The sequence below is a fragment of the Littorina saxatilis genome, linkage group LG8, assembly GCF_037325665.1.
Source record: "Littorina saxatilis isolate snail1 linkage group LG8, US_GU_Lsax_2.0, whole genome shotgun sequence".
Classification (NCBI taxonomy): Eukaryota; Metazoa; Mollusca; class Gastropoda; order Littorinimorpha; family Littorinidae; genus Littorina; species Littorina saxatilis.
The window spans coordinates 68,738,233-68,761,896 of NC_090252.1; the positions used below are offsets into that span (position 1 = coordinate 68,738,233).

Sequence of the window (23,664 nt, forward strand, 5' to 3'; positions counted from 1 at the left end):
ACTCGAACTTGACGAAGAATCTCAAACAATCACGACATTCGCCACTCACATCGGGTTGTTTCGGTATAAACAACTAATGTTTGGAGTGACGTCTGCGCCGGAGATCTATCAGTACCGTTAACACACGCATTGGTACTAGTTGGGATTCCCCCAATTTTCGTGACCTTGACCGAATACTCTCGAAGTAACCACTCCGCCGTACATGCATAGTGAACAGTTGGGAAGTGAACTTCGGGAATTCCTACTTCCAAAAGAGGCCTCTACTTCCAGTGTTTCTCACTTCCTCCTTATGCATACGGGCCCTGCTGTTGGAAACTGTTCCTTGTTAATCGTCCCCAGTCTTCTTTGCTTTGTAGTTTATCATCTAATGGGTTGTGTCGGTAAAGACCTATTCCTCTAGCAGTGTCAACTATATGTAGAAGTTACATGCCGAGTCTCAGTGATTATTAAACATAATGGTCGAAGTTAGCGGATCATGAAAAATGCGAGCTTCAGCGAGCTTTTTCATGACCGCGAACTGAGACCATTATTTTTAATAATCACTGAGACGAGGTGTGTAACCTCTTTATTCCTCCTTTCTTCAGTTATTCAAAGAAAAGTGGAGTTTTTTTGCGAAAGTTTGATCGAATCCAATTCACTCAACCAGTCAACCTGCGCAAGCGATCGATTAATGCGCGGTTATATAGTTCCGTGCAAATCATTCCAATCTGTTAACACTTTTTGTCAGTTTCCGTGTTTTGGACTAAAATCAAGTACACAGATATGGTGTTATTCTCCTGTGGCGGTAAAGGCAGATATTGTGTGTTCTGTTCATGTTTTTGGCATCGCTTCGGATAATGTTATTTCGTCAAATGGGACTAGCAGACGCACTTTTGCACCCGTGTTCCAGCGTTAAAAACTGTATGAAGTTTAGTTTTCTGGGGCAAATAGTGTATGAAACCGATTTATGTTCTTTAATCAATGAGATGTGTGCGTGTGATTTGTTTATAAAATGAAATATTGTTGAAAACTGACCGTCGGATTGCAGTCTGTTGTCGAAGAAACTGAGTGAAAAGAAATTTGAAAGGGGAACTACTCTTGTCGCTAGACAAAGTAGGAGAGTTACTTGCCTTGGGAATTTGCTTGTGTTGAACGTTTGTGCACGGCAGATCTAGATTAAAAAAACAACCGAACTCATGGATTTTATATGGAGATTCATGTGTTCAAGACTGTAGTTGTTAATTTAAATGCGGTATGTTTGTATTGTTTGCTCCAGAGATGTATACTTCGTACATTAGAGCGTTCGGAACTTTTTAGTCGCAAAAGTAGTACCGACACAGAACAGCTTCTCAACCCATTGCGCTATGGAGGATTCAGGCTGTTGCTGGCTCGTTATTTGTTTGGTTGCTGGGTGTTTATCGAAAAATAACTAGCTCTACAAGTTTACAGAAGTAAAGAAGCAGAGGGGGGAAAAAGATATCAATATTGAATCACTTGAAAATCTAAGAAACAAACAGGATTATGCTTTTTTTCTAAGAAAACCAATGAAACGGTACATGTATATAAAAGACAATTGTTCTGAACAATATCCTTTAGAATAAAAAACAAACAAACAATTGAATGGTAGGGTAATGGTACCTTGACAATTGTTCATGTTATGGTTTACAAAACGTGACATTCCCAACTATAAATCACCAGTTTGCTTTGGTTTGTTGTTTATCTCCATTACCTTAAAGGCACAGTAAGCCTCCCGTAAACCATCACAGATACTGTCAGGCTTTTACACACAGTACAAACACCCTTCCATTTGAACGCTCACCAAACGGGAACATCCTAGGTGCCCTACGTAAAGAGCGAGCAATTTTCAAAAAAATAACTTTTCGGATTGTCTCCATCACAATCGGACCGTGGTGCGTTTTGGCGCTAGACCTAACTTTTAAAATCTAAATAATAAATTGACAGCTTGTTACACAAACATTCTTAACTCATAAAATAATTATTTTTTTCCTCAAGACAAGATCAGTACAATTCGAAGTTTTGAAAGTTTGAAAAAAGAAAAGCCCGGAAGCAGAGTCACGCAAGGTCGTGATTCTCGTTGCAGACGACGGTTTATCAGAGTTCTTGTGAACCACATCCGTTCGTTTCGTGCATAGTCAGAGGTACATAATAACGTGCTATTGCAGATAAGCTCACAGCGAGCCGCATTCAAATTACAAACTGACGACTGCATTGTGAAAAAGGAAAACTGGATTACACGGGTTCACGATGGCTCAGGGGTAAAATAAACCACACACAAATAAATTCTTTGAAAATTGCTCGCTCTTTACGGAGGGCACCAAGGATGTTCCCTTTAATTACCATTCTTTTTTTTCCAATTGTTTTAAAACATCGGAACGTTAACAGTCTTTATCGTTAATTAGAAGCACGGTGCACCTGTGGGAGTTATATTGGTCAAAAATACATTTCAAATCCCATGCCGCATTTAAAAAAAAGTAATTCCTCAAAAGAAAATTCGTCCAAGCATCCTCTAATAAATGCACTTCTCCTCTGTTTTTATTCGTGATATTCTATACATCTTCTTGCAACGTAGATCTGGATGGTGTTCGGCGTCTCTCCTTGTCTTAAATGTTTTATTTCCCGAAGATGTCAGTCTGCAAATATACAAAACAGACGAACACATGTACTAAACACTATAGAAGGGCGTATCTCTCTCTCTCTCTCTCTCTCTCTCTCTCTCTCTCTCTCTCTCTCTCTCTCTCTCTCTCTCTCTCTCTCTCTCTCTCTCTCTCTCTCTCTCTTTGGTAATAAAGTTCAGTTTCAGTTTCTCTCTCTCTCTCTCTCTTTTCTCTATCTCTTTCTCTCTCTCTTTCTCTCTCTCTCCCCCCCTCTCTCTCTCTCTCTTTCTCTCTCTCTTTCTCTCTCTCTCTCTCTCTCTCTCTCTCTCTCGTTTTGTTGTTATTGTCTGTTGCTTTGTGTATACATCAGTCATTCAGTCATGGGTATTGTAATATGTGAAAATTAGTATACACCTCACTGTCAGTTATTTACTCTTCCTGGTTATGTTCCTAACCAAACAAGTGCGCAGCAAAAAACTGAGAGACGACATTAATAAACTTCTGGGACAAAAATGTCACACCAGGTACTATCACCATTAGAACATTTGTGACGCACCGTTGTTTAGTTTCGACGAAGCGAAGTTTTGCACGACGCTCCGAATTTTGTTTGCAGTCGGTTTGTCGTCTTCAAGTATGCATGACTTTTGTCACCCCTCTGTAACTCTCGTTCATGTCATATTCTTCATGACGTATTTTGCTTAAAGTACGTCCTTAAAACACACCAATAGGTTATTTGATGCACAAACAAGGCATGTCAGACATATAACAGTCAAACGGAAGGTACAGGGAAGCCGTGCAAAAACCGACCGGGAAGCCGCGATCGTTCTTTCCAAAGACCGCAGTGCCCACTACAAGTTAGCAACCGTATGAGCCAATCTACGTTAACCTTTTGATAGTGTTGGAGGTCGAAAGCGGGATTATTCTATGTTGGGTTGAGAGGTTGCACGACAAAAACATTGCTATTGTTCAGTACTGATCCAGCAGATTATGAATATTATATAATGAGGTGATTAATGTGTTGTTTCCCAACTGCCTTCACCTGGTTGCTTTTACAATGTGGGTGGAAAGTTAATGTTACATCTTTTGTTGCAATCGAACAACGATTCACCTCTTCAACACATTTTGCAGTGTATGAAGTGGTATAACACAACTCAAACTCTCACAAGCTGACACCTATTTATCCAGGCAAAATACATTATATAACAATAAAATCACTCTACATTAAGAGCACCAAGGGAAATCTTTAGCGGCAGGTGTTCAAACAAAAGGATGTTTGATCCGATGGTGTCCGAGGCCATAAACTGAAGGTTTACTGGAGTCGGAGTGTGCCATTATCATAATGCTAAAGCTAACAAATAAACACGTGCACGCAAAGACGACCATACGCTGGCAAGCACAAACACACAAAGGCATACACACACGCACCCGCGCGCACACACCCACACTCACACCAAAACACACACACACACACGCACACACACACACACACACACACACACACAAACATACACACACACTCTGAGGGGGTACTTGCGTACAGCTATGACTGCATTAGGTGACACACGTGATGACGATGAAAGCCACAAAAACCATGGCGCCCACGCCTGCTCCATTCGCAATGGAATGGGGCTGCTTGTTCCCGTCTTGGGGGTCTGGAAAAAAGTGGGGGGGGGGGGGGAAATTGTGCTAAAAAAGATATGTAATTCTGGTGATAACGACACCAACAACGACCACCACCAGCACCACCAACTTCACAAAGAACACCAACAACAAGAACAAAAACAATAAAAACAACAATTACAACAACAACTAAGAAGAAGAAGAAGCTTGGTAATGCTGAGCTTTGTTGCATAGGAAAGGAGGATAGGGAACAATTCGAAAACGACACAGTCCTGGCCTTGAATACCACATCCTTATTGCATTGCACTCAATTATTTAACAGCATTATAGTCGCGACAATTGAAACAATATTGTCACTGTAACAGGTTTATTGTCCAGGGCACGCTCAGCTAAATTAGTCTAGGTAGCGTCAACCCAACAGAGCTATGACGCGCAATTTCCTTTATGCTGTACATGCATTTCATATCCTTAAAAACATGAGACAGCGATTCACCCGAAAATCGCTCATATTTTGTCCGTAATAATTTGAGCATGTGCACACATTTGAAACATATATCAGACAGACTTTATGATACCGAATGTTGGATATGATGACATTCCAATAATCATATAAACGAGGAATAGGTATTTGAATGGGGTATCTGGCCGGTCAATTACTATCGCAGGACCTACTTTAGACTGATTATTAATCTCTGGTTTATGTTTGTTGTAATGATGGTATTCTGTTTTAATTATTGCAATGTGTCTTTATGATATGGCTGGGAATAGCGTAATGACATGACATTATTTGTTGGCTGAAATTAGATCCGTTTCTTAATTTGTGTGAACATATTTCCTGGAGCATCTAAGCGATTCTAACCAAAACAAACAAGACACAATGCCGCGCAGAGTCCCATCAATCACATATCAAAAAACTTAAAACAATTGACCGAGTCATGTTTGCACCGATCTATTATATGCACCGTTACCGCCAAGTTGAAAAATGTCATGAGAAGAGGTAAAAGTAATCGTACACTAAAACTAACGCATTTTGAGTGATACGTTAGCGCTGCTACAAAGTGTTCACAATCTGCTTTGTCAGAAACATAGATATAACATACCGTCACTAATTTTAAAAGTATGATATATTGTATACACATCATGTATACATAGACACATTGATGTTAATGATAAGAACAGATACAGACTTATCAAAATAATCGACAGAAAAACAAATGCATGTGTGAGCGAGATAAACAGGGAGAGACAAACATACACACTCTTTACGTCCAAATGCAAATGATATCACTAGAATATTATGATTGTAAACTTTCTGAAGGAACACATATATCTTTTCGGTTATGGCAGATTGTTAACACTTTAAAATAGCACTTGCATATTACTGACCCTGCATCTATTTTAGAGAACGATCTCTATTTCTTCTGATGACATTTTTCCAAATGAGGGTAATGGTACGTTTTGCATGTTGGTGCAAACATGACACGTTAGTTGTTGTAATTTAATTTATACATGTGATTGTGGGAACTCGGCGCGGAAATTGTGCCATTTTGGGGGTTAAAATCGCACCTGTTTTTAATTTTGTTTTTAGACAGGCATTATGTTTTTATTTTGCGTGATACTGAAAGTTAATGAACATGGATTTCTTTGTGCATTTCATACATTAATACTAATTGTACAATCTCAGATTGGTCAATAATTGTGAAAACTTTGAAACAGCACTTACATAATTATTACTTGGCATGCATATATGTTTCACAAAAAAGATTACGTGTGCCGTTTGCCTTTTTCAATACCATTTTTGCAATTTTTTTTTTTTTTTTTTTTTTTTTGGGGGGGGGGAGGGTAAGGTTACGCTTCGATGATCAGTGTAAAGATGTCGGTAGTTTTTTTTTTCTTCATTTGCATGCTACTTTGTAGATTCATCTTCGCATTTCTTTCTAACCACTAAATTATGTCAAATATAAGCCGAAAACAACAACATATAGTTTCATTCTTATCGGCCATAATATATCTGAAAGACACGTTACAATAATTCAAAATATAAACATGTCATTATTACAAATGCAAAGCATTGATTTGCACCACTGAAGATATATTTTGTGATTATACATTATTTGTATGATCCTCTATTCAGTTTCTCAACCCTCGTTTACATGACTATCAACTGACTGCGCGTGTGTCATAAAGTTTCTACCCGAAAATGTATTCAATATTCTGACACTTCTATCAATACACTCAAACTATAAAACAGATGAAATAATCGAGATGTTCTGTTTATCGGTGTCGTATCTCACTATGCTTTAAAAAAACCAGAATTGCAATGCCATCGTCCTGCCCGTATCACGGATTGTTTGACAAAACAATCAATAATTTTGATTGCAAAATGCGGGCAGCATAATGAATGCTCCCTCAACGCTTTGATGACGTCATCATAAATCGATTGCAATCAATGAAAGAAAAAAAGATGTGATAGAATTTTCTGGAATAATGTACAGGTAAAGGTACATTATTATCGATTTCAAGAAGTATTTTTGATAATTGCACCCCGTAAACACACACGCACACACACGCACACACACACACACACACACACACACACAAACACACGCACACTAAAATGCATGTTGTCAACTATTTACCAAATGTTCAACGGGTGTATGATATTAGAGGCATTTTTTTCGGATAGATCTAAATCGGATATAAACTCAAGAAAGAAAGTCACATACAAATATAATGCATCCACAAAAAACAAATACCATACTTAGCACACTTACATTTGAGAGTGACAGTCCGGTTTAGAACGTGTGAGTACAGCCCAGGTCCTGGCGCCCAGTATGCCGAACAGGTACAGTTCACGTTGACATTTGTAGCCTCAGAAACGTTAATCGTGATTGGACTACTCACAGTACGCTCTTCTTTATTGATAACATCCTCTTGGTCAGCATGGCCAGGATGCTCACAGTAAAATGAAACGTTTGTCACGAGTGGTTTACCTCCATACACTGAGCACCTGATGGTGTCTCCTTGCTTCAGGAGGTTAGTTTGTGGAAGGGACGGTGGATCCGGTGGAGGGTCTATAAAAACAAAACGGAATGAATAAAGATAAACAAACGGTAAAGATTTCGATCTCTTCGCGAAAATCTCAGGGCTTTGGAAAAAACAGACCCTTGCAAACATCATCTCCTTCTTTCATTATCATCATTGTACCTCAATATTTTTACAAAACAATCCTAATCCGTCTAACTATCTCACCTTGTATTTGTGGTACACTGAGGCACAAAAAGTTAATATTTTTTCAGTGGTATAGCCCAGATGTTAAACATAAGTTTTTGGGTCAGAAAGATATGTGTTTATGAAGATCAGTCTTTCTTCTGCTCAAAAATGTGTTTTCCTGGATCTGAGCAACATTTGGGTATGACGTCACAGGTCCGTGACCACGCCTACCCTAAAAAAGCGGGTTTTTTGACGGCATGATTCACTTTCAACCGTCAAAACGGTGACTTAAACTGAATGATATTTTACATGTTTTACATCAAAAAGTGTATTTGGTGTCTTACCTAGCAGGTCATACACATTTCGTTTAAATACGCCGCGCAGTCAGGCTGATTCACCCTGTAAAAGAGAGCTACCACAATCCTGGAAAACGGCACAAAATCCTGGATTTGTATGGTGTTTTTGCTGGGTAACCGCAGTTGATAAGCAATACATCTAAAACTACAAATAGCAGCCTCTCCAAATTCCACAGGACGATGACAAAGACCTTCATCTGTATACGTTCCAGTACTTAGAGCAAACAGAACCCGAGAGTGGACGTTGTAACGGTTTTCCTTTAAAACAATTGTAAACGCTTGTGACGTTTCAGAAACAAATGCGACATGCACTGAACTTTGTATACTTTGCACAAAATGGTGCAATACATGTGTGCCAAGTTTCAGAAACATTCTTTGACGGGCTCAAAAGTTATGATCGTTTGAAAAGAGGTGAAAAATACTGTCCCTGGTGTCTTTCGCGCAACATTTTTTCCCCCAAGATACTTTCTATAATTGTGTTTCCCGTTCTCCGATAGGATGCATATAGCCTTCACAGATGATGCGAACAACTTGCTCAGTATGGCGTATGGCTGCCTTAATGGCGGGGTAAAAACGGTCATACACGTAAAATTCCACTTGTACGTGGGAGTTTCAGCCCACAAACGCAGAAGAAGAAGAAGTAGCAGTTGCAGAAAATAACTGTCCACGTGTTTTGAACACAGCTGTGCTGTGTAAGAAAGAAGTAAAGAAGACAAATAATCAAATAACAGAAGAATGCAGACATGACGTCATATGATTAAAAAAATATGACGTCAGATGGAGTAAACACTGGGCTTTTCTCATCGTCGTCTTGATAACGGCGAGTCAAACTCGGGCATTTGCTGTGACGAATCAGACGGAGCTATGGGGATGGACATCGCCAGGTTTTTAAGAGCATTGTCTCTAGGTCATAACGGCCTACTATACAGAGAACCGTTATCTGTCCGTCATGAAACAGGGATAAAGCCTTTTTGGTTGTCCCTTAATTCGTAAATCGTGAACATTAAGCTACGGGCACAGTCACACAAACTCAAAAAGTAGAATTATGTAGAACTCTTCGGATTTTTTTTTTTATCATGCACACCTGTGGACTGGGTGGCCGAGTGGTAACGCACTTGAGCTCGGAAGCGAGAGGTTGCGAGTTCGACCCTGGGTCAGGGCGTTAGCAATTTTCTTCCCCCTTTCCTAACCTAGGTGGTGGGTTCAAGTGCTAGTCTTTCGGATGAGACGAAAAACCGAGGTCCCTTCGTGCACACTACATTGGGGTGTGCACGTTAAAGATCCCACGATTGACAAAAGGGTCTTTCCTGGCAAAATTGTATAGGCATAGATAAAAATGTCCACCAAAATACCCGTGTGACTAGGAATAATAGGCCGTGAAAAGTAGGATATGCGGCGAAATGGCTGCGATCTGCTGGCCGATGTGAATGCGTGATGTATTGTGTAAAAAAAAATCCATCTCACACGGCATCCCTGCGCCTTGAATATGTGCGCGATATAAATAACAAAAAAAAATAAAAAAAAATCCCTGCGCTTAGAACTGTACCCACGGAATACGCGCGATATAAGCCTCATATTGATTGATTGATTGACACCTGTATACAAACACAGACAGACAGACATATGCATAATGTCAAGGCGCTTGCACACCATAACACCGTGCCAAAGACAAATTTCAAGAACAACACACCTATAATAGCAGATCTCAACGAAGGGAAAAACAAGTTTCAATCGCTGAGCTTTGTGCAATTAACCTAAATGGTAATAGTGTGTGTCCCGACCCCTCAGCCACATTGATATGAGTTTTGCAGACGCCATCGTCTAAAAATAGAACAGCGCAGTGGAGTGAGATTTTACTTTTTATTTCTTCAAAGTCATAAGGCAATAACTTTTGAGCCCATGCAAGAATGTTTTTGAAACTTGGCACACATGTAATGGCACCATTTCTGGCAAAGTATAGAAAGTTACGTGCATATCACATTTGTTTCTGGGACGTTACGAACGTTTACAAAATTGTAATTGAAAACCGTTACAACGTCCATTCTCGGGTTCTGTTTGCTCTGAGTACTAGCCCGAATGCAGATGAGGGTCTTTGTCATCGTTCTGTGAAATTTAGAGAGGCTGCTATTTGCAGTTTTAGATTGATTGCATATCAACTGCAGCTACCTAGCAAAAACACCACAAAACCCTGGATTTGTTGCTGGTTTTTTTAGGATTGTGGCCGCTCTCTTTTACACGCTAGATCAGCCTGACTGCGCAACTGATTTGAACGAAATGTGTATGGCCTGTTAGGTAAGACACCAAATAAACTTTTCGATGTATGTGAGCTTGGGAACGACAGTTATGGTACACATGCACTCTTGTGCATCCGTGTGAACTCGTGGTACCTCTGTGCTATTGAGGATTCAAACCTGTACTATCGGGGATCCATTAAGGTTTCCGAGACTGTGTTTTGTTTCTATTGAATTGGTCTCGCGGAAGAGCCGATTCTAAAATTCGATCGCTTTTTTGGTACAAGCCTCTGGGGCCGGTTTCATATACCGCTCTTATCCTAACTTAGGAGCTCTTAAGGGGTCAAGATGGGGTTAAGAGCAAAGTTAAGATAGGTGCGTTTCACGGACCGCTCTTTGGCCAAAGAGCGCTCCTATGTCGCTCTTATCTTAGGACAGCCCCCCCCCAGCCCTAAGTTAGGTAAGAGCAGACAGAAGCGCCCCCAACTTGCAAGGGAGATAATTTTAATCCTAAAAATGGCGGCCGTAAATGAGACTGTGAGTCGACTCGACTCGTGCATCATTTTGCGATATAACATGCGCCATCAACACATTTTCGTCACCGCACGGATCCGCGGAATGCCCAAGACGATAAGGAGAGTGCCGCACGCTTTCATTTGTCAAAGCATGGACTCCTGTTTGAAATATGTTGACAAGAGTGTGGACGGTATGCAGTTTAGCACTTACAAGCACCCGCGAAGACTATGATTGCACCGTTTTCTGCGTGATTGATGTCTGTCAGTCCATGCACGGCGACATATTCTACATCAGCAAGGAAACGAGTCTTCGCTGCATTCACCGAATGTATATTCTGCCTTGCACGACGAGTGTGAACCCGACAGGAAGCGGCTAACCACACGTACTCGTGAGCAATTCCAGAGCTCTTGTACTTGTAGTGCACTTTTTCGGCGTGTTTGTGGTGCTGTTTACACACATTTTCGAACAATAGTCTATCAGTCAGTCAACGAAACAAAACAGCTCGAGTATAATATCAACAAGGAAGGATGCCACGGCTTCTACAGGCATTGAAGTAGTTGGTGACGAACATCTTTGGACCGTGTGTCGTGTTGTTCTATGACTATGGCCAGGGTGTGAAAAGGGTACCATGATTTTAAATGAGAGTTGGGTGTGTTCTGCAATCCAAGGACCTCTGGGCTTGTTCATATACGGTGACATTGGCTACATCTTGACACCCTGAATACTCACAGTCACACCCTATATCTACAGCAGTGCTCCAAGCAGGTTAACTCAACACGTGAACTAGACATGTCAGCATTGTTTCCTGTCATGATGAAAAAAGGTAAGGTTTGGAATAGATCTAAAGCATAATTGATCAAATGTTCCTTTCAAGGCATGCTACTTTTCAGATTGTGTTTGGGAATGTTGTTGCAGAAAATGTCAAGGTTATAAAACAGCTTGCACGAGAGAGAAAACATTAGAGCAGAAAAGGCATGTTTGAAACTTAAATGGGTTGTTATTGTTAATCAGCACCATATTATATACTGACTGTGCTCGTTATAAGTTTGACTTGGTAGCTGTGCTGACAGTGTTGTCTTAGTATCATCTGCACTGCAGATCTGTGCAGCGTATTCACCTGGTAATTGTAAATGCATACAAGCAAACACTGAAACATTCAGCAAACGCTCATAATTTTCTTTCTTGTATCACCAGAGAATAAACTTCATCACCGTCTGCATCGTCTGGCACCACCATGCTCTCCGCCGGTGTCATCTTCTACCCGTGGACACTAACATACAGTTACCAAAGCAAGGGCAGGCACCACCATGCTCTCCTCCAGTGTCATCTTCTACCCGTGGACACTAACATACAGTTACCAAAGCAAGGGTAGGCACCACCATGCTCTCCTCCAGTGTCATCTTCTACCCGTGGACACTAACATACAGTTATCAAAGCAAGGGCAGGCACCACCATGCTCTCCTCCAGTGTCATCTTCTACCCGTGGACACTAACATACAGTTACCAAACAAAGGGCAGAGACAATGAGGAATGCCAATGAAAGCACAAGTCTTAGTGAACGTGGTGTGCAAGAAAAGACTGGACATCATTTCAGGTAAATATGTTATGCTTGTAATATGATACTCATTCAGTCATTGACAATTCTGTAGAACATTTGGAAAACAAAAGAAGAGGCGTTCTGGGATCACATAGTAGTAGTATGCATACACATTGAAAGAGATGTGTCAAAACGTATTGTTCTCACACACAGTGACACACACACAAACTGGACAGTGAGTAAGAAGAATGCTGTTTCAGTGTTTGACTTCTTTTTATATTTAGTCAAGTTTTGACTAAATATTTTAACATCGAGGGGGAATCGAAACGAGGGTCGTGGTGTATGTGCGTATGTGTGTGTGTGCGTGCGTGTGTGTGTGTGTGTGTGTGTGTAGAGCGATTCAGACTAAACTACAGGACCGATCTTTATGAAATTTGACATGAGAGTTCCTGGGTATGAAATCTCGGAACGTTTTTTTCATTTTTTTGATAAATGTCTTTGATGACGTCATATCCGGCTTTTCGTGAAAGTTGAGGCGGCACTGTCACGCCCTCATTTTTCAACCAAATTGGTTGAAATTTTGGTCAAGTAATCTTCGACGAAGCCCGGGGTTCGGTATTGCATTTCAGCTTGGTGGCTTAAAAATTAATTAATGACTTTGGTCATTAAAAATCTGAAAATTGTAAAAAAAAATAAAAAATTATAAAACGATCCAAATTTACGTTTATCTTATTCTCCATCATTTGCTGATTCCAAAAACATATAAATATGTTATATTCGGATTAAAAACAAGCTCTGAAAATTAAATATATAAAAATTATTATCAAATTTTTTTTTTCGAAATCAATTTAAAAACACTTTCATCTTATTCCTTGTCGGTTCCTGATTCCAAAAATATATAGATATGATATGTTTGGATTAAAAACACGCTCAGAAAGTTAAAACGAAGAGAGGTACAGAAAAGCGTGCTATGCAGCATAGCGTAACCACTACCCCGCTCTTCTTGTCAATTTCACTGCCTATGCCGTGAGCGGTGGACCACGAGTATACGGTCTTGCTGCGTTGCATTGCGTTCAGTTTCATTCTGTGAGTTCGACAGCTACTTGACTAAATATTGTATTTTCGCCTTACGCGACTTGTTATATTTAGTCAAGTTTTGACTAAATATTTTAACATCGAGGGGGAATCGAAACGAGGGTCGTGGTGTATGTGCGTGTGTGTGTGCGTGCGTGCGTGTGTGTGTGTGTGTGTGTGTGTGTGTAGAGCGATTCAGACTAAACTACTGGACCGATCTTTATGAAATTTGACATGAGAGTTCCTGGGTATGAAATCCCCGAACGTTTTTTTCATTTTTTTTATAAATGTCTTTGATGACGTCATATCCGGCTTTTCGTGAAAGTTGAGGCGGCACTGTCACGCCCTCATTTTTCAACCAAATTGGTTGAAATTTTGGTCAAGTACTCTTTGACGAAGTCCGGGGTTCGGTATTGCATTTCAGCTTGGTGGCTTAAAAATTAATTAATGACTTTGGTCATTAAAAATTTGAAAATTGTAAAAAAAAATAAAAATGTATAAAACGATCCAAATTTACGTTTATCTTATTCTCCATCATTTGCTGATTCCAAAAACATATAAATATGTTATATTCAGATTAAAAACAAGCTCTGAAAATTAAATATATAAAAATTATTATCAAAATGTTTTTTTCGAAATCAATTTAAAAACACTTTCATCTTATTCCTTGTCGGTTCCTGATTCCAAAAATATATAGATATGATATGTTTGGATTAAAAACACGCTCAGAAAGTTAAAACGAAGAGAGGTACAGAAAAGCGTGCTATCCTTCTCAGCGCAACGAATACCCCGCTCTTCTTGTCAATTCCACGTGCACTGCCTTTGCCACGGGCGGTGGAGTGACGATGCTACGAGTATACGGTCTTGCTGCGTTGCGTTGCGTTCAGCTTCATTCTGTAGTGAGTTCAGCTACTTGACTAAATATTGTATTTTCGCCTTACGCGACTTGTTTAAACTTTTATCTGAAACTTTGACTTTAAATTTTACTACTCCTTGATATCAACAAAACTGATTCTTAAGTGACAATAACTAGTAATTTACTAGTTCTAAAAACATGTATTTACGCTGTTATTGTTAACGTGGGGGGGGGGGGGCATAGATTGTGAGGAGAATAGAACATGCTCTAGGGGATTTCAAGAAATTGTGCTAATTTGTAATTCAGTTGGTTTGTTTGTTTGTTTGTTTATTTGTTGCTTAACGTCCAGCCGACTACGCAGAGCCATATCAGGACGAGGAAGGGGGGGATGAAGGGGGCCACTTGTCAAGCGATTCCTGTTTACAAATGCACTAACCCATTACTTGTGTCCCAGCAGGCTTTAGTAAAACTAAATTAATACCTACTGGAAGATTACCAGTTTCCAGTATGTTAAAATAGGCTTAACCTATCTACTGCTGGACTTACATCAGAACACTAACAGATTAAACTATACATGAATCGCGAGACAAGCGGCAAGAGAAGAGATTTTTGGAAAAAATACAGGTGAATGAGCAAGAAGGCAGAAAAAAGAAAAGAATTCATGAAGAAAAAGAGAGCATGACAGGAAAGAGGAACCAAAAATCTACCTAACAGCAAACTAGAAAGCTCCTGCGGTTCCAAAAACAGGAGGGGCCTTTAATTTCATAACCGCAGTGCCCCACTGCGGGAAGTTGGTTTGTTCCATTTCCTGAATTGTTAGCCTTGTCTGATTCATTTTAAAGGACTGAGTCATTGCTGATATACAGAGCTTTCTTTTAATTGTTTAACCCCTCTAAATTAACGCAAGACCTCATGTTTTTTACTGCTGAAGCGATTGACACCTGCATCAGCAGTAATGGCAGAACACAAAGTACAAAAGTTAACCAAAGAAGACACCCTGTTCTGGACAGATAATTGATGTTCTTCTTCACGTATGTAAACGTTGCCAAAGCGCTTTGAGCTGTGAAGAAGCGCTATATAAATGTTCTATTTTCATTATTATTATTATTGTGTCTATCCTGAACTTGAGTTGATTTTTAAGTGGTACTTTGTGTTTTTTCGGGTCAATTTTTGGGGCATCCTTTTTTGAGCAGCGGAAGAGTGTGCCACATTTCCAAGTGAAGTGCCTTTAATGGCGTAGAAAGTTTGAACAAAATGATTCGGGAGTGATTTTTTTTTAAAGTACACAATTTGTACAGATAAAATGGTTTGCTAAGTGTAGTATGAATAAGAGCAAGTTTTAGAATTACTCACTGTCTTCTCTTTTTCTTGTAAGATTATGTGGTGAAACTGCTCTGTTGCTAACATTTAATACAAGAAACCTTCTGCTCTTATGACTATGTTGCTGTTCCTTGTTCAAGGACCTCTACCCACACACTGATGCTGACACTCGTTGAGGGGCCAACTACCAACACTGATTGTGATACTCGCTGAGGGGTCGACTACCAACACTGAGGCTGACGCTCGCTGAGGGGCCAACTACCAACACTGATGGTGATACTCGCTGAGGGGTCGACTACCAACACTGATGGTGCTACTCGCTGAGGGGTCGACTACCAACACTGATGGTGATACTCGCTGAGGGGTCAACTACCAACACTGAGGCTGACACTCGCTGAGGGGCCAACTACCAACACTGATGCTGACACTCGCTGAGGGGTCGACTACCAACACTAAGGCTGACACTCGCCGAGGGGCCAACTACCAACGCTGATGCTGACACTCGCAGAGGGGCCAACTACCAACACTGACCCTGAGGGGCCTGAGGGGCCAACTACCAACACTGATACTGACGCTTGCTCAGGGGCCAACTACGAACACTGATGCTGACGCTTGCTCAGGGGCCAACTACCAACACTGATGTTGACGCTTGCTCAGGGGTCAACTACGAACACTGATGCTGACGCTTGCTCACGGGACAACTACGAACACTGATGTTGACGCTTGCTCAGGGGCCAACTACCAACACTGATGTTGACGCTTGCTCAGGGGCCAACTACCAACACTGATACTGACGCTTGCTCAGGGGCCAACTACCAACACTGATGTTGACGCTTGCTCAGGGGCCAACTACCAACACTGATACTGACGCTTGCTCAGGGGCCAACTACCAACACTGATACTGACGCTTGCTCAGGGGCCAACTACCAACACTGATACTGACGCTTGCTCAGGGGCCAACTACCAACACTGATGTTGACGCTTGCTCAGGGGCCAACTACCAACACTGATACTGACGCTTGCTCAGGGGCCAACTACCAACACTGATGTTGACGCTTGCTCAGGGGCCAACTACAAACACTGATACTGACGCTTGCTCAGGGGCCAACTACAAACACTGATACTGACGCTTGCTCAGGGGTCAACTACCAACACTGATACTGACGCTTGCTCAGGGGCCAACTACGAACACTGATGCTGACGCTTGCTCAGGGGCCAACTACCAACACTGTATGTAGTGGCCACTGTGTAACCTCCCTTGCACAAAACAACAAATTTTATATTTAAAATGGTTAAAGGAATTTTTTAAGCATTTACATTAATTATGCCAGGAACAGTCTGCAGACACAGAAGTATACAGTGGTTTTGTCAATATTAGTTAGCAGTTAAAACATGTCCAACGTTCATATTCTATTTCTATACTACCTGTCAACAACAACAAACTAAGCAAACGCGTTTGAGGGCAGATCATTTTGATGAGGCCATTTATTGTAAAACCAATTATAAGACTGAAAAGGCCATTCATTGTCCTATGTTATTTAGAAAACAGATTTAGTTTACACGAGGTACTGTTTATAAAGTAGAACCTACAAGACTAGCATCCCCAACAATCAAATTCGCAAAATCAAGTTTAACGTGTTAAAATCGACATACTATCAAAACTGCTGAAAGGAAACCTGTTGTGCATGTTATTAGAAAGAAAAATTAAATATGCATCCAAACAGTCAGCTTAGTTTACATATCTTGTCTAACAATGGCGTAATGGCATGATGAACGGTATATAATTCTTCTGAGAAGCAGTAAAATGCGGTTTCTGGGGCCATTTTAGTGGGTAATCAGAAGAAATCCAGCACATTTAATAAATTTCTCAATGCATTGCCTTCAAACGTCTGGTAATTTATGCTAAGACATGTCGTTAAGTACATCAAGTCATTCGGACGCCTTACCACTAGGCCAACCGTGTATGTGCGTATGAGTGTGTGTTTTGTGTGTATGAGATTTGTGTGAGTCAATGTGTGTGTGTGTGTGTGTGTGTGTGTGTGTGTGTGTGTGTCTGTGGGTGTGTGTGTGCGGATATGCGTGCGTATGTACATGTGTGTGTGTGTGTGTGTGTGTGTGTGTACCCACGTTTCCACAGGTTTGGTTGCCTAAATCACCATAAGGCAACCATCCACACGTGGATGGCAACCTAAACTCTGGATGGCAACCTAATTGTGTGGATGGTCGCTTCATTTAACACCGTTAAATTGACTTTTTTGACGGAAAGAATGTCATAACAATGTACAAAATGACATTCTTTCCGTCCTCTATAGGCGACGAAATAGGTCAAATTTTGTGCATTTTTTTAGTGCAAAATTCTTCGATGCCGGAGCGAGTATTGCACCCAGTGCTGTTGTAGTGCAAGTGCACTAGAAAGGCACTACACCCAGTGCCGCCTCTTAGGTAACCATCCACACTTTAGGTATGTGTGTTTGTGTGAGTGTGTGTCTGTTTGTATAAGAGAGAGAGAGAGAGAGAGAGAGAGAGAGAGAGAGAGAGAGAGAGAGAGTGGGTGGGTGGGTGTGTGTTTGTGCGTGTGCGTAAGTGTATATGTGTGTACATTTGTGTTTGTTTGTAAAGGTGTGTATGTCCGTCTGTCTATGTGTGCGTATGGGGGTGTGTTTTGTGTGTATGAAGTGTGTGTGAGAGAGTGAGTGAGTGCGTGTGAGTGAGTGTGTATGTGTGTACGTGTGTAACTTGGGGTGTGTGTGTGTGTGTGTGTGTTCGTGTGTGTGTGTGTGTTTGAGAGAGAGAGAGAGAGGGAGATAGATAGAGAGAGAAAGAGAGAGAGAGAGAGAGAGAGAGAGAGAGAGAGAGAGAGAGTGAGAGAGAGAGAGAGGTTTGTCTTTCGCTGGGGTATGCAGTGCCTTGGCGTTGCACATCTACCTAATTTTTTATTGATGTTTTTAAATTTGTCAATGTTAAAATGTATGTAGAACGTTAGCTAAACGTGAGTTCGACTGTTATACCGCAGAATATCTCAATCGCTTTGCTGAAGTAAAAGTAGTCCCCGAGTTAACGATAAATATGCAGATGACCTCTATAAATTATTCAATTGTACTCTAAGATCGAAGACAATGACCAATGACAGTTGAGATCGAGACTCGGTTGTGATGGATTATCCATATGGTTGGGATGGATTATCCAGAATAATCCCCTCCTCAGCTAACAGAGACAAAGAGGCAGGTCATGGGATAAGGCATGTTTGTTTGCTATTCTAAATTTTGGAATGAACGTAATAAACATTGATATGAAATTCTGAATCGATTCAGTAGTAGGTTCTCTCGTATTCATCTTTAATGGCATCATTTGTTTTTCATTTTATGTGTTTCGATGTGCTCATATTTTTTTGTTGGTTCTCATACTCACATTTCAGGTTCACCGTGTACAACGCCAGGGTTAAGGTATCGCCCGTAGAGTTCAGTGCTCTGCAGGTAACAGTCTGGTTGTCGTCCTCCAGCACAGGCTTAAACGTGCAGACATTGGGTGCCTGTGTTGAGTTACAGCGCTTTGTGTCACCAGCAGGCGTGAACCATTGGTACCGATTCACTTTTGAAGGATTTGGTGCCTGGCATGTTAGGTTCAGCTGTCGGGTCCAGTTCCAGTTCGTCACCAGGAAGTCAGGCCCCGTTATGCCTTAAAACAGTGGTGAAAACACACACACACAGACACACAGACACACACACACACACACACACCCACACACATACACACACACATACACACACACACACACACACACACACACACACACACACACACACACACACACACTTCTTGTTAAATTCCTTTTGTATTGTGAATTGTATGTGACATTTTACGGTGTTTGCATTGTCAATTTGTGTGTCCTTTTCTCTGTTCCTGTGTTTTCAAAACACATATATATATATCTGTCTTATGTTTTGTTTGACTCGTGGGATTAGTGATGCTGGGTGGCATTTACCTTTCATCAAAGAAAGCATATAGCGTTACCCGCCCAATAGATTCGTGACCAACACTACAGTGCAGACTATATATATGACAGTGTATGTGTGGGATGTTCCCAGGGACACGATTTTTTTTTTTTTTTAAAGGAGATTAAGATGTCATTAAACATATTCGAACTAACAAATGTTAAAGGTATGAACGTTTAGAACCTGTTATCTTACATTGTGATTGTAAACAGTTTTAAGCATGGAGCTTGCAATGTGAACTGAGAAAGGTAACACGTTTGCATCGGTCTGGGATAGCAATATCTGCTGAAGAGACGAACAAATTAACACCCAACAAACCAACCATCCGTTCAACGTATGTCGACACGAATCATCAATCCTTTAAAATAAAGCTTTCATTGTTTGGCCACTTAAGACAGATAGAGAAGCAGTTTGTAACTTGACAGTGCGACCTAGTAAGGCATGAGCGCTGGCCTATTGTGACACACTTTGGTTTTAGCCGCAAGTATTTCTGCGTCATATTTCTGCGTCATAGAGTAAATTTCTCCGGGCTCCCTTTAATAACTGATTTATACATCATCGTTTAATAGTTCCTATCTATTGTTGTACTTTCCTTGTTACAGCCGCTGATCTTATCTACTCACAAGGAAAGATGGCTAGGTGAATGTGACTGCGGCTGCTCGAAAGTTATCATCAGTCATTAAGCAAGATGCCAGGCTAGATCAGCTTCTCGAATAACAGAAACAGAGAAGGGATGTTATAGGATAGATTTATGTCAGCACTTGTGATCTCAAAGTGTGTCCATACACTCATCCCGACGGATATTAACTGTTACTATTAAACATGTATTATGAAACAACAAATCGTAATCGACATATCAGATGACTCACCTTCACCATCTGCTGAAGACAAAGAAAGCAAGCACATTACAGGTATGATAAGGTAGGGATCCATATTTGTAGGGTACAAACGGTTAGAGACCGATTCAAGATGGCCGACTGCTGGATGCTCACTGATAAGGCATGAGTAGCTCTCTGTATAAACACAGCAGAACAATCTATAATTAATGTTGGAGAGGGAGAAAAAACCCAACTGTTCCGCATCGATCCATGTGACGGTGACCTCATTTTACTCGCACACACAGGCAGCGCGCGTGGTGCGCAAGACGGGACGACGGTAAAATACATCAAAAGCGAGAGATCGACATTTGTTGAAGAAGCCTTCTTCACCGCTTGTTCAAAAAGAATTCATGTTGATGTGCGGGATGCCCTATTTGGCCTAGTTAAAAGGAATTCTATTTCATCCGCTGAAGCAAACTATGTCAATTTGCTGATCTTGATTGCAAAAATGTGCATAGGTATTTATAGATACGGTACCCCTTTAGAGATCGGATGTATTTTTGAAAAAGAGTTACGTTTAAGACAAATAATTGACTTGTGACTCGCATATATGTTGCTATCTGTGAAATTGAAATAAAGAAACGTTAGGTAACAAAAGGAGAAATGATGACGGAAGAAAATATAGGACAAAATGTATTAAAAAAAAACTTTTAAAAAAATAGGTGGAGAGAGAGAAGATAGAACGAGAGGAGACAGTGAGAGAGAGAGAGAGAGAGAGAGAGAGAGAGAGAGAGAGAGAGAGAGAGAGAGAGAGAGAGAGAGAGAGAGAGAGAGAGAGAGAGAGAGATTGGCAGACTATGGGAGAGAGGGGGAGAGAGAGACCGACAGAGTATGGGGGAGAGGAGAGAGAGAGAGAGAGAGAGAGAGAGAGAGAGAGAGAGAGAGAGAGAGAGAGAGAGAGAGAGAGAGAGAGAGAGAGAGAGAGAGAGAGAGAGAGAGAGAGACGAAGCAAAAAAGTAGAACAAAGAAGAAGACAGAAAAATCCGAAGAACAAAATTCAGAAAAAAACAGACAAGTCGAAGAGAAAGAAAGTGGATGCAGAGAAAGACAGACTAGGGAGTGAGTGAGAGAGAGAGAGAGAGAGAGAGAGAGAGAGAGAGAGAGAGAGAGAGAGAAAGAGAGAGAGTGAGAGAGTGAGAGAGAGAGAGATGTTGTGTGGACAAGTGTGAGAAAGAGAGAGATAGAGAGAGAGAGAGAGAGAGAGAGGAGAGAGAGAGAGAGAGAGAGAGAGAGGGTACATGTAAATAAAATAAAAAATTAAAAACAATTGTCCATGATCTGTTTACTGTCCATTGAGTGTGATTAATAAGAATTAAAATGATTATAAGAAAAAAAAAAGAAAAAAAAAACTTCCGATATAAAAAAAAACAAAAAAAACGCACGCACATGTGTGATTAACAATGTCTGATCTCCTAAAGAAGAGAAAAAGGAAAAAAAAAGAAAAGAAAACACGCTGTGCAGATTATCCTGTAGGAAATCTCCTTTGGTATCGTTTTGAAATTTTAAGTATCTCTCACACACCTAATTTGTTCTCTGTCTGCAAATTTTTAGTGTGTACATGACAAAACATCAGAATTAATTGATTATGATAATTTACATAAACACTACCGATGGCGCGGGTTCACACATACCCATACTTTTAAAGAGTAGTAGTGATTGTAACTATCCCTCTGCCGACGGCGCGGGTTCTGCTACACCCATAATTACCAAAGCGGCGGAACAGTGTCTGTCTGCCTGTTTGTCTCCAAGAGACTGTCTGTCTCTCTGTTTGTCTGTCCGTATCTCTCTGTCTGTATGTCTGTTGTCAGTTGCTCTGTCTGTCTGTCTGTCTGTCTATCCGTCTATCCGTCTATCTGACTGTCTGTCTATCTGACTGTCTGTCTCTGTCTCTCTCTCTCTGTCTGTCTCTCTCTCTGTCTGTCTCTCTCTCTGTCTCTCTCTCTGTCTCTCTCTCTTAGTCTCTCTCTCTGTCTCTCTCTCTGTCTCTCTCTCTTAGTCTCTCTCTCTGTCTCTCTCTCTTAGTCTCTCTCTCTGTCTCTCTTTCTTAGTCTCTCTCTCTCTTTCTTAGTCTCTCTCTCTTTCTTAGTCTCTCTCTCTCTCTCTCTCTTTCTTAGTCTCCCTCTCTCTCTTTCTTAGTCTCTCTCTCTCTCTTTCTTAGTCTCTCACTCTCTTTCTTAGACTCTCTCTCTCTTTCTTAGTCTCTCTCTCTCTCTCTTTCTTAGTCTCTCTCTCTCTTTCTTAGTCTCTCTCTCTCTCTCTTTCTTAGTCTCTCTCTCTTTCTTAGTCTCTCGCTCTCTCTCTTTCTTAGTCTCTCTCTCTCTTTCTTAGTCTCTCTCTCTCTCTTTCTTAGTCTCTCTCTCTCTCTCTAGCTCTTTCTTAGTCTCTCTATCTCTCTCTTTCTTAGTCTCTCTCTCTTTCTTAGTCTCTCTCTCTCTCTCTCTCTTTCTTAGTCTCTCTCTCTCTCTTTCTTAGTCTCTCTCTCTCTCTTTCTTAGTCTCTCTCTCTTTCTTAGTCTCTCTCTCTCTCTTTCTTAGTCTCTCTCTCTCTTTCTTAGTCTCTCTCTCTCTCTTTCTTAGTCTCTCTCTCTCTTTCTTAGTCTCTCTCTCTCTCTCTCTTAGTCTCTCTCTCTCTTTCTTAGTCTCTCTCTCTCTCTCTTAGTCTCTCTCTCTTTCTTAGTCTCTCTTTCTCTCTCTTAGTCTCTCTCTCTCTTTCTTAGTCTCTCTCTCTCTTTTTTAGTCTCTCTCTCTCTCTTTCTTAGTCTCTCTCTCTCTCTCTTTCTTAGTCTCTCTCTCTCTCTTAGTCTCTCTCTCTTAGTCTCTCTCTCTTTCTTAGTCTCTCTCTCTCTCTCTCTCTTAGTCTCTCTCTCTTTCTTAGTCTCTCTTTCTCTCTCTTAGTCTCTCTCTCTCTCTCTTTCTTAGTCTTTCTCTCTCTTTTTTAGTCTCTCTCTCTCTCTTTCTTAGTCTCTCTCTCTCTTTCTTTCTTAGTCTCTCTCTCTCTCTTTCTTAGTCTCTCTCTCTCTCTTTCTTAGTCTCTCTCTCTCTCTTTCTTAGTCTCTCTCTCTCTCTCTTTCTTTGGCTCTCTCTCTCTCTCTTTCTTAGTCTCTCTCTTTTTCTTAGTCTCCCTCTCTCTCTTTCTTAGTCTCTTTCTCTCTCTTTCTTAGTCTCTCTCTCTCTTTCTTAGTCTCTCTCTCTCTCTTTCTTAGTCTCTCTCTCTCTTTCTTAGTCTCTCTCTCTCTCTTTCTTAGTCTCTCTCTCTTTATTTGTCTCTCTCTCTCTCTTTATTTGTCTCTCTCTATCTTTCTTAGTCTCTCTCTCTCTTTCTTAGTATCTCTCTCTCTCTCTCTCTTTCTTAGTCTCTCTCTCTCTTTCTTAGTCTCTCTCTCTTTCTTAGTCTCTCTCTCTTTCTTAGTCTCTCTCTCTTTCTTAGTCTCTCTCTCTCTCTTTCTTAGTCTCTCTCTCTTTCTTAGTCTCTCTCTCT

The 23,664-nt window shown here is 40.8% G+C and overlaps 2 long non-coding RNA genes across 2 annotated transcripts; one reads left to right on the forward strand and one right to left on the reverse strand.

Annotated features, from left to right (window-relative positions):
• Window positions 1-922: 922 nt before the first annotated feature.
• Window positions 923-20,395, reverse strand: LOC138974255 (uncharacterized). Its single transcript, XR_011458359.1, has 5 exons — window positions 20,179-20,395; window positions 18,726-18,992; window positions 6,989-7,288; window positions 4,133-4,246; window positions 923-2,630 (listed from the first exon to the last, which is right to left on the reverse strand). It is a non-coding gene; the product is annotated as an uncharacterized lncRNA (long non-coding RNA).
• Window positions 10,310-15,971, forward strand: LOC138974258 (uncharacterized). The gene is made up of 3 exons (XR_011458362.1): window positions 10,310-11,353; window positions 11,725-12,124; window positions 15,458-15,971. It is a non-coding gene; the product is annotated as an uncharacterized lncRNA (long non-coding RNA).
• Window positions 20,396-23,664: the final 3,269 nt, after the last annotated feature.